Here is a 12,216-nt window from a genome sequence, read left to right on the forward strand (position 1 = left end):
ACAGCTAAAAAATCCAACCTCAATAGACTACAAACACTGCAATCCAAAATTCTCCGCCGCATACTAGACGCTCCATTCTACGTAAGCAACCACACTATACATACAGATCTCCAAATTCCACTTATCTCCGAACTTGCCAAAATTCGATACAAAAATTTTCACCAAAAACTCTCACTGCATCCCAACCCTTTAGCTGCAAACTGTCTACAACTACGCTACCCTCCAATCCTCGAAGACGGCTGAGGCGCCGTTGGCCCCGTGACCAACTGGGTGACTAACGGCGGCCATCAATGGATGACCGTCATTCACGTCTGCCACGCTATTCACATACATTCATCGCATTTACCTATTGTACCTGTAGGTACAGGTGTAAATTTCATTAAAAGGATAATAATAAATAATAAAAACTATGTAATAATTTATCCTTTTTAATTTCAATTAATACATACATCTTTTTTGAAAATTATATTCGATTTTTTATTAATCATTAATTTTAAGTTCTTGCTAAATACCGAATTTCAAATTTTTTAATGTTAGTGTTCCGCGAGAAAAATATATACATAATTGTGTTCCGCGTCCTTGAAAAGGTTAAGAACCACTGTTCTAAACGAATAACATCCAATTACATAGACGATGTCTTCATGAAATCGAAAGAACACTTAAGCGTTATTTCATTAAATAACGAAATTAAGATTAGGTTGTACAGAGAGTGGCTTTAACGGCAAACCTACTGCTTATCTGAAAGATTTATTTTGGCTTTCAGTAGAGAAATTGTTAGATAGAAAGGGAATGACAAAATTTTATTGTTTTGGAGGCCAGAGTGGTGATTACATTTGGGTTTTGATTGGCACATTTTTGGAAACTAAAAGCAAAGAAAATACATCATACTCCTCTCCACAGAATATGGTTAAATGTGTCAAATGGAAAATAACCTTCTAAGCTTTTTGTTAATGCATTTTTGCCCCATTATTACTGAATCAAATGCACTAAATAATAAATATTGTTGCACTTTGTTGACTATTGATTGTAACTTCAGCCTGGTTGATGGTTTTCTTTAGCTTCTTTTGAAATGTACAAATCTTTTGTTGTATGTTTATTTAACTTGCAAGTCAAGTAAGAAAATTTAACATATTTTAATTTCCAAGTATTATTTCTCTTCGATATTTAGTTAGTTCAGTCTTTCTCAAAGTGGGCGGTAGACGAAATAAGTTTGAGAACATCTCTGTTTTAGTTATTTAAAAAAAATAAGATAATTGAAAGTTCAACGAAACCATTCTACAGGTGAAAAGTAGAAGGAATACAGAAAGGACATGAAACTTACAAAACTTTATTGTGTGTATGGTGTCATATTTCCAAGATATTTTTTTATTTTGTTCTTTTATTTAATCTTTTTTTAAATAAAAATTTGTTACGCTGTGTTACCTGACATGTTAACATAAGACAGGTATTGTCAGACATATTTTTAAAAATTTAGTTATATCTTTACTATGACTTGATTTTTTTATAGAGAAATTTTTACTTATCCCACCTTTAAGGCTATTTTAACGAACAAAAGTGTGGATTTAATTTATCAATTCATACTTCTCCTATTAATTGTTGTGTTCATTGAGGGCGCTCCAGGAGTGCAGCTGGTATTGGAAGTTTCAATAAACTCGGCAATCCATTGTGCATTCATATAATACTTTGTACAATGTTCAATCCTGTTGCCAGTAATAATATTATTTTCTTGTTAAAATTCCTTGATTGGAAAGAAAATCGCGTGGCCAAAAGTGCGATAGATAATCTTTATTCAAAATAAGTGCCAATGAAGAATACATAATAACCTTCATAACAATGGTACGGGGAAAGCTTAAGATGTGAAGGATACAGAATGCAGGGAAAAAGGAAGGAAAAACCTGTAGCTAGTGTGGAAAGTTAGAGAAGGATGTGTTTTATACTTTTGTGTCCTGTAGGGAACAGACGGATCTGTAGGAGGCTATGTCGCGGCAGAGTGGATTAGGATGACTGTCTAGAGTGGGAAAAGGAGGTTCAGCAGACGATTTTTGATGTAGAAGTGTACCAGGGATAATGTAGTCTCTTGGAGTAAGTCAATTTGAGTGCATCGTGGAGAGTCTGTTGTCCTGGAGTTTCTTGATGTTGCTACTACAAGTTCAGGCTCCAGGCGGAGCAGGCGTAGAGTAACATCAGCCTAATGACCACTTTGTTGTAAATGAGGAGTTTGTTGGTCACAGTCATTTTGGAGTCACGTGAGAGAAGAGGAAATATTAGTCGTGTAGTCCAGTTTGCCTGAGTTTACTTTGTCCTGAACGTGTGTAGTGAAAGTCAGTTTGTTGTCCAAAGTTAGGCCTAGGTACTTAACGTGGGTAGGACCACGGGATCAGAGAACTGTTCTGTCTAATCTGACGATTAAACGAGGGTCTACGTTTGGTGAAGAGTGTAGGGTTAGTCTTATCGTGGTTAATTTTAATTCTCCACTTAGGGCAGAATTTGGTTAGTCTGTCGGTAGCAAGAGTAAGTCTGTTGGTGACGGTGTCCATTCTCCAAGATAAATGAGTGCGATTTTACTGACCATATTTTCAATTTTATGCCATTTTTCGAAAATGGTTACTTTTTGTATTCTTAGTCATGTAGATCTATTCCGGTTATTTGAAGCATTACTCAGAAAACGTAACTTCTTTAGGGTTGCAGTGTATTGTATGGTTCTTACTATATGATACTACTTGGTGCAACAGATCTTAGAGTAGGATCCTGGACCTCATCAACAAGTTTTCCCCATTCATCACGATCTGAGGCCTTAAGGCCAAATTTTCTCACTTCAACCCGACGAAGTTCTTTCTCTACAAAATTTCAACACTGTGATATTTATGAACAAAGATGTCGCTAGGAAGATTCCCAGTTTGAAGAAGGAGTATTAGGTCTAACTGGTAGTGGCTGAACAGACTATAGTTTTCTTATTTTTCTATAATCATTTTAGTTAGACAAGACATTAGGGTTTATTTAAATTAGATACGATTTATGTTAGGTCGGTCACTTTGATTTAAAACATATTCTCAGGTAATGTTGAATTACTGAGATTCTAGCAAAGCTGCAATGGTCACGCTTCATCGTGCCTTAAGCCTGTTACTGCATTGAACATAATATTGCAGTGAACCGTTTTGTAAGTACAAATTCTAAATTTACATATAATTTAATTACGTATGTTGCAGTAATAGAAAATTATGCGAATCTTCTAACCAGATATTTTTAACTTATGAATAAGTATCATGAGAAAGTTATTGCCATGAGTTAAATTCAAGAAAAAAATAATAGTAATAATTTTTTAATTAAAAAATAAAGACAACTAGAGAGGATATTGTATGCAACAGAGATAGTAGGATATACATATTCAATCTAAGCAGATTGTTAAATTCATGTATATTTCATAAATCAAGGTCATAAGTACTCAGTCTTTGTCCTTTCTTTACAAAAAAGAAAAAGGGAAAAGACAAACTGGGCGTATAATTAACTGGTCTGGTTTGGTTGGTATAATAGAAATTTGTATTCCCACTTATAACTTGTTACTAACATTGCACATTTTATTCTACCACGTGCATTTATGAACTAAACGTTGGTAGTTTTATAAGACAGGCTATCTTAATTTCTTGAGTCTCAGAATAAGTTAGCTACTTCTTCAACTTCTGACATTTATATTACAAGAAGCGAAAATTTATAAATATTTATATGTATGTGTGTACGTAAATTGTAAGAATTATAGTTTCTATTGTGAAACTAAAATGCAGATGTAGAACGTGTAATTGAAAAGAAGAAGATGATGTAGTTAATGCACTAAGAGGCGGGAAGATTGAAAACTAAATCATAAAAATATATTGTATAAATATTATTAACCTTAACTTTCTGTGTTTATTCGCATTTGTTTTAAGGTCTATAAGAACTGTACCACTGTCCTCTCATTTCTATAGCCATTCTCCTTAGATGATGAAACCTTTAACCCAGGACCTGGAGAATTTTGGAGTCACCACTCACTTAAATTAAAAAAAAAAAGAGGTGTAAACCTCTCCCAACACCTCTATCCTGGACACTTCTAGAAAATCTTAAGAATGAGCCACCAAACCGTTTAGGCTAACTACCTGAAGTCAACACACCATTCCCCATAATGCCCTCAGACGTTTTAAGGCTCCACCAGATGAAGGTAATGTCTCACACGGATATTTTGTTTTCGCTCGCAATGCCAACTAATCTTTCAATGGCTTCCAAGTTATTCTGAAGAAGAATCTCCCAAAATAAAAGAAATTGGCTGGATGCTAAATAAAATCTAATTTTTTCTATCCAAAATCATAGCTTTGAGGCTCTTTGAATAATTTTAATTTGACGAAGAGAAAGAAATATCTAATCTAATTCTGTTAAGATGCGTGTAAATTTATGGAAGACCTTAAACTTTGTAAGGGAAAAGTTAGTAAAGTATTTGATTACTTGCTTTTTGAATCGAAATTCAGGAACCGCTGCTTCTGCATAATTAATAGCAGCAGCAGCAACAACAACAAATAAGTTAATCTAATGTTAAGAATGATATAGTAAATCCACTGAAGATAAAAGCATAGATTATCCCAGTCAATTAAAACCTAAATATTTACATCTTTTCATGTTCTAATTGTTTATTAGAGTCAAAGAGGATTTTTCTGGTTATTAACCTTAAATAACTAGTTGAGATGTGTTAGTTTATCTTTCAGAGAACATCATAGTGAAAGTAATCATTAGTGTTAAAAAATTAACAAGAACTCTAAAAGAAAAACCAAAGGAAAATTATTTTCCAATAATTAATGTCACACAACGCTTCTTTATATATATATATATATATATATATATATATAAACTTTCACTTCTCAAATAATAAAAGCTGAGCTAATTTAGCGGACAATACGTAGATCGAACTGCCGCCGTATCCATTATTTTCTCCAGATAATAGATACTGCCTTCTTCCCCTATTTCTTCTAATAATGTTCTCTAGATTAGGTGGGAAATATCTAGGGTGATAGATTCACATGTTCACTTTCTCTTAATATTATTCTTCTCCTACCGTGGGGAAGGTTATCTGTGCTCATATTGTCGCCCAGAAGAAATAGAAACCAGTTTTGGACTTGAGCCACCCTAGTTAACCAGTTTTGAGAAACTCAGAAAGAAACAGTGAACTCTTCCACAGTCCTAACCTGACTTAAACAACCAAAACAATGTTGGTGGGTGTTACCTCCTTCTGTACCAAGCAAATATGTATAATATGGGTCTTCTATAAGCTCCATTCTTTCAAGATTTCTCCTTAAACCACAGTAAACAGTAAGAGTGCCGACCAGGTGTGTGATAGATAGGTATTGTCAGGGCAGGAAGTTGGTACTCTTTGCCAACTTCAGCCTTGACGTCGTCGAAGGCGTTTGGAAAGCGTTTTTGATATTCTTTAACGCTTCCAACAGGAAACCACTTAAGAAAATCGTCGGCCTAAGGGATGTTCACGATGTTCTTAAGTTGTTTCTTGTTGGAAGCGTTAAAGGATGTCACAAATCATCTTACAGACTGTTCATCTAGACTTCCAATCATCACTGAACCTGGCGAGATCATCCATAAGAATGATAGCTGCAAAGCTGAATATTTTTAGAAGCTAGGTAATTCATATTTCTATATCTTTATTATCTTCTTCGCCCTACTTAGTAATACAGGTGATAGAGATGCCTAATTTGGTCTCATTTATCCTACAGCTTCCCGTCTCTAGAATACAGGAATTAGCGAACTAAGTTACAATAGATTTAAATTTTCTCAATGCATTTTTGCCACTCTACACTTAGAGTAACCTCCAGTTTTCATAATTGAATGATCTTACGGTTATGGCTACGATAATTGGCGACTACCTTTTGATGGAGAGGCTTTTCCAAGCTAATCAGTGAAAGTAGAACTTAATTGTTTGTTTTTGGTGCAGAAAGGCTAGCGTGAAGCTCTTCTGCTATATCAGAACTAAGAAATGTAATAAAAAATGAAAGGTGGCTATGAAGGAATCTTCTATTTTTTTGGTTTTAGGATAGTGAACCAGTGGTTACCTAATAAAGCAATTTTGAAGATGCATTGAATTGGTCCGGAAGGGTTCTCCAAGACTAAAAAATGTATAAGGAATAACAATATGGAAGTATCTTCTTCTTCTTTTAAATGTGATGAAGCACCTAATTCGCTGCCAGAACCAGATACTTTAGTAGAAGTTGAAAGTGCGGACCGTTGAAGATCCAAAAGATTTCAGTCTTGGCAAACCAAAACTCTTGGCAACACAGCGGGTATCCCAATTGTAACCTGGGCAGCTTAAAAATATCGAATAATATAGGATTATCACCAGGTATATTGGTAAATTTAACCCGACAGTACAGTAAAGTCCACTAGAATAATGGTACCGGCGTAGAGCGAGGTGGAGCACTCCACTGCCAGTACCCGCAGTATGCGTATCTCCTCTCTTATGAGTAATTATTGTATTATAGTGCCTACCTTGGAAATTATCTTCAATAAATATCTTAGCAGAAAATTAGAATGATTTTTGTGTACATCCCCCCTTCATCACCTGGTCTGGCCGAGGAGGTTTATAATTTTATTTTTTGTGTGACTGGAGAACCCTGGTAAGAGCCTTATCTTATTTTTCCTTGTAGCGCTGGGAATTTTCCGGGCTCATACAATCTATTCCAGCCTGAGACCTTCTTTATCCATATCATGCACAAAGTGCCCTAAGTTTGAATGTCTATTTGGGGTTTCAGCGTACCTAATAGCTAAATTCTGTCCATTAAGCATATTACAGACGTCTTCATTTTATGTTCAAATCACTGATTTTGTATAAAAGCCAACAAAGATTCTCAGTGGATTCGGACTTAATAGCCATTTCTTTTATACTTCCAAGATCTGACATCTTTATAATTGATTAATAATTACAGTAGCTCACAAGGTAATTGTTCTAAAAAATCAATTAACTATTTAAATGATTATAATCTAAATAACAATGACCTAAGAATCATTAAGTGCAGCTCATCTTTGAAGAGTTCCCATTACTTTGAACATTAACTATTGTTCGACGCAATATATTATGAATTTTATTTTACCCCATACATCTTGAGTTTAAACTTACCATTAAGTGAGTGTATCCATTTCTGCTCACTATAGTACTAGAATTTTGTTTAACTATCAATTTTTTCACCTTCCCTCTGGAAGAGTATCGACCTTGAAGTACGACAAACATGCTTTCAGTAAACTAGTAACCCAAAATTGAAGAAAAATTCAATATTTTATTTATTATTTATTATTATACAACCTAATTGTCCAAAGATATGGATTCGAATTAGTGTTATTTCCTTTAATTTAAATAAATTAATCACCTACTATTTTGAAATTACGAATTGTTAATGATATAACATTTAGGTAGTTTAAAATTTAGACAATGAAAAATTATTTAATATTTAAATAATAATGGTAGTTATGGTTCCGACTTAACACCTTATCAGATTATAATGATAGAATTGCTTATTCTAAATTTTAAAAAAATCTGTGAAGCAGATAAGTAACTTTGTAAAATAGACAAAAAGGAAAATCTATCCAAAAGGTACAAAAATCTCTTTAACAAAAACTTACAGTTTAAAATGTTAAGTATCTCCTTAACAAAAACTTACAGTTTAAAAAGTTAAGTATAAGGGTTGATTAAACGCCAAAAGGTACACAAATCAGCAAGTACCCATCATTTCATTTATACTTCATTGATATGATTTAAGTAATTTTACTGCATTAACTTTTCCTTCACATTTTTAGAATTCATTAGATGTCACAGACCCTTATGCTGGCCAGTTCGTTCATAATATTATTTGGTTATAATTATGATAAAATGTATATTATATCTTCGTTTTTAAATAGGTACTTTATTTTAACTCTATTCCAAATTATTCTTCTGATTTATCTTTAATATGCCCTTTATTCTGAAGTTGTCACATCTTATACATGCATGTTAAAGTAGAAAAAGACAAAGTTAGAGTCGGCTACTGTTTAAATTTGAATCACGGAGGATTTAAAACAATATTTCAGACTTGAATTCGTCTTACCGAAATATTCGTGAGCACAAATAACACACAGTTAATAACAAGTAGATTATTCAACAACAATTATTCATTTCTCAATTGTAATTTAATTTTACTTACAGTAAAATACTGGAATAATTAGCTGTCCTAAAAGTATGCAATACTTATTTATTTTATATTACATAACATATATATAACATTGTGAGAAGAACAGCTACTTGAGAGTGTGATTGAAGAAAACTATATTATTTGCGATAAAGCCAGATAATTATTACCTATTATTATAAACGTTTGACTACTACATAAAATAACAATTACTTTAATCGAAGAATAAACTTAAACAGACGATTTTTATTAAAAATAAAATAATCGAAATCATTGATGTATGTTGGTGTAAGCATTTTTATAAAAAAGTTTTTAAATTTTGCAGCCTCGTAATTTTTTTTATTTTTTATAACGTTTACTTTTTAACCTGTAATTAATAGTGTGATTATTATAGATTAATAGATATTACAGTCAATCTACAGTGCTACTTGAACAAATTTTTTGTAGATGAAAATGGCCAGCATAAGGGTCTGTGACATCTAATGAATTCTAAAAATGTGAAGGAAAAGTTAATGCAGTAAAATTACTTAAATCATATCAATGAAGTATAAATGAAATGATGGGTACTTGCTGATTTGTGTACCTTTTGGCGTTTAATCAACCCTTATACTTAACTTTTTAAACTGTAAGTTTTTGTTAAGGAGATTTTTGTACCTTTTGGATAGATTTTTCTTTTTGTCTATTTTGAAAAGTTACATATCTGCTTTACTGTTTTTTTTTAAATTTGGAATAAGCAATTCTATCATTATAACCTGATAAGGTGTTAAGTAGGAACCGTAACTACCACTGGAGAGATCTTTTTAAAGAATGATTATAGTTGCGGTCCCCAAACCATCCTCAATAACAATTTTTTTGAGAAAGCCTTTTTATATAAAATAGGAAGGTATTTGTACGTAAAAAGCAAATTTAAACTGCGATTTCAGACCTTCCTTTTAAAAGGAGTAAGAAAAATAAACGGGCGATTACAGTACTTCTCCCTAAAAGGCAAAGAGGCAAAGATTTTGAATCGAACGACAATTCATTAATGTAAATAGGTTCACCCATTGATAATTTTAACGATTTCAGTACTTCCTCTTAGTAGGTGTAAGAGCATGATGGCACTTCACAGCCATGTAGAGGAGCTTTAATCACTTCTTCGTGCTAAATTTTATCAAAATCGGACAAAGCGTTATAGAAATATTGGTAATAATAGTTTTAGAAACGGCCTTACTTGGGTGGGGCAAACTCCCCTCCATATGAGGCATAGCGACGAGACTTTTAAAGTGCAAATCTGTACAAAATTTCGATTCGAATGACACTTCATTCATGAAAATCAGTTCACTTGTCGATAATTTGAAACGATTGCTATACTTCCCCTTAACTAGTGTAAGAGCAGATCGCCGCTTTAATGTTACGTAGAGGAGCCCTAACTCTATCATCCTACCAAATTTTATCAAAATCGGGCTAAGATTTACAGAGTAATTAGTAATAATAATTTTGAAGGGGGCCTTACATAAAAGGGGCTAACTCCTCTCCCATTCGGTGTACAGCGTCGAGACCCCCAAAAGGCACATTTACATAAAAGTCCCAATCGAATAACACCTCATTCATGAAAATCGGTTCGTGCGTTTAGGCGCTACGCAGTTTACAAAAAAGGTAACAACAACAAGAAGAAGAAGAAGAAGAAGAACAACAACAATTTCTGAAAATGCCGTTTTTGCTCATTTTCGGCAACTTTTTTCTCGAAATCTATTAGGTCTGGGGGGTTGCAAAAAAATTACAGTTATAAAGGAGGGTTTGCCCTATATTTTAAAGAAAATTTGGGAATTTTATCTTTTATTGAAAAAGAGAAAAAAATTGTCAAAGTTGGGTGTTTTTCAACGTTACGCTTTTTCGTGCACTTTTTGACGATCAATCCTTATACAACTGTCCTACCGGACAGTTTTAATAAGGGTTGATTAAACGCCAAAAGGTACACAAATCAGCTAGTACCCAACATTTCATTCATGCGTAGCTGATATAATTTAAGTAATTTTGCTGCATTAACTTTTTCTTCACATTTTTTTAGAAATTATTAGATGTCACAGACCCTTATGCTGGCCAGATCATTCATAATATTATTTTGTTATAATTATGATAAAATGTATATTATATCTTCGTTTTTAAATAGGTACTTTATTTTAACTTCATTTCAAATTATTCTTTGGATTTATCTTTAATATGCCCTTTATTCTTAGTAGTCACATATACATTCATGTTAAAGTAGAGAAAAACAAAGTTAGAGTCTGCTACTGTTTAAATTTGAATCACGGATTTAATATTTAAATATATGTGTTACTCAAATTTTTATTACAATAGTAGTACACATATTCTACTATCTTATAATATTATGAATATAATATAATATATTGAACGTAATTATTGCATATATAATTTTACATGATCCAAATCGTTTAAACGAAATGTTATGCGTCTTTAACAAAGTGTAATTTCAAAAAAATAATTCATTAATTTATTTCAACCCATAATTTGTATTCATATTTATAGGTAATGAAGTTCACTGATGATGGCATATAAAGAGATGCCGAAACGTCTATATAAAATAGGTATAGTTTTAAATAGTCTTAATTGAGACTAATTAAATAGGAAGGGAGATCACAATTTTATCTCCCTTAAAAGGAAAATTATAGCACTGTATCTGTAACAATAGCTCTGAAATCTGCTGTAATTTTCTTTTTCTCGGCATAATTATAATACTAGGCTACTGGTAATCGGCCTGGGCGGATTTTCTTCTGAGAAATGGGCTCATTCTTCCTCTACTGCGCCTATACTTTCCTGAGAAGTGGCTCATGTTCAGTGGCTAGTCCTGAATATTCGTTTAAGAGACCGATTGAATCTTGAATCTGTTTAGTTCGGTTACATTTTACAGAAGTCGAACCCTACACTTCTCTTTACAAGATTTAAGGGAAAGCAATAAAAACATTTTTCTGCCTTTTATTGAATTAAGTTTAACTCTTTTTAATAAAAAAATACATAAAATTGAAATATCAAAACAGAATTAGACTAGACGCCGACCATTGTTGGGAAGAAAATAAAGATGTACCCATATTATAATATAAAGTCACTTTTGCTGTTTATACAAAACAGATAGTTGGGTCGTACATTTGCAGAGACAGCTTTGTTTAAAAGGAGTGACTATCTTGTGAGAAATATGTGGAATATATCTTCATTTTCCATCTGTCCACAGACTTGTCTGTCGCCTACACAGATATCCTTTTAGCTAACAATAAAGAAAGAAAATAAACCACAACGTTGTGACTTGAGAGAATACTTACAAATAAAATATATATAAATATATATTTTTTTTTTTTACAAATAAAAAAGAAATGAGAAACAAGACTGATATAAACGATTTCAGTGAAATATTTTTAGGATATTCTCTCGTGTTTGCTCGAATGGAACTGTCCATTGTTGTTGAATCAATTATTCTACATCCATCTTTTAGGAATTAACGGAAAGATTTGCAGAACCCAGAATAGTGAGAATCGCAAACTACTAACAGGGCAGCTCTCTCTCAGGAATTCTGGATTTTGCTAAAATCTTAACACAGCCTCAATGCTTAGGTGTAATCAAGGCCCAAATGTTAATTTCGAAATCAGTGAAGTTGAGTATTAATGATTTTTTTTTAATTTTCTCAGGTGTCTTTCTAAAAGTATGGACAGAGTGGCAAGAGACTGGCAAAGATTCTATCGTCCAGCTCGCCTTTAGCCTTCCACGGAGCAAACATGAGCTGACGGCAGCTAAAAAAGCGTCTACTTGCACCAGCACATAAACTATAAGGTAAATACCTTATTTTTTTTATATACATATATGTGCAACTGTATTTGAATATAGTATTCTTTGGTGAGTGATGTCAGCTGGACTGGATTGGAAGTAATCTTGTTTAGTTCTGTTGCTTATCTTGCGGCTTTTCTTATCGTTCTTTATCTTCTAAAATTCATGTCTTCCACGTTTATAAAATTATAAACGAGTTATAGAATTGTTGAAGGCTATA

At 32.8% G+C, this 12,216-nt stretch overlaps 1 long non-coding RNA gene across 8 annotated transcripts in view; it reads left to right on the top strand.

Annotated features, from left to right (window-relative positions):
* The window catches only part of LOC141457681 (uncharacterized), a 46,253-nt gene that overhangs the window by 5,573 nt on the left and 28,464 nt on the right, over positions 1 to 12,216 (top strand). For 7 of the 8 annotated variants that reach the window (XR_012460442.1, XR_012460446.1, XR_012460439.1 and 4 more), the window contains exons 3-4: positions 6,061 to 6,367; positions 11,861 to 12,002. This is a non-coding gene — a long non-coding RNA (uncharacterized lncRNA). The remainder of the gene's footprint in view (positions 1 to 6,060; positions 6,368 to 11,860; positions 12,003 to 12,216) is intronic. The other variant, XR_012460445.1, reaches the window with a different exon arrangement.

Source organism: Rhodnius prolixus, unplaced genomic scaffold, assembly GCF_049639745.1.
Source record: "Rhodnius prolixus isolate KJV_2025 unplaced genomic scaffold, Rpr scaffold_5, whole genome shotgun sequence".
Classification (NCBI taxonomy): Eukaryota; Metazoa; Arthropoda; class Insecta; order Hemiptera; family Reduviidae; genus Rhodnius; species Rhodnius prolixus.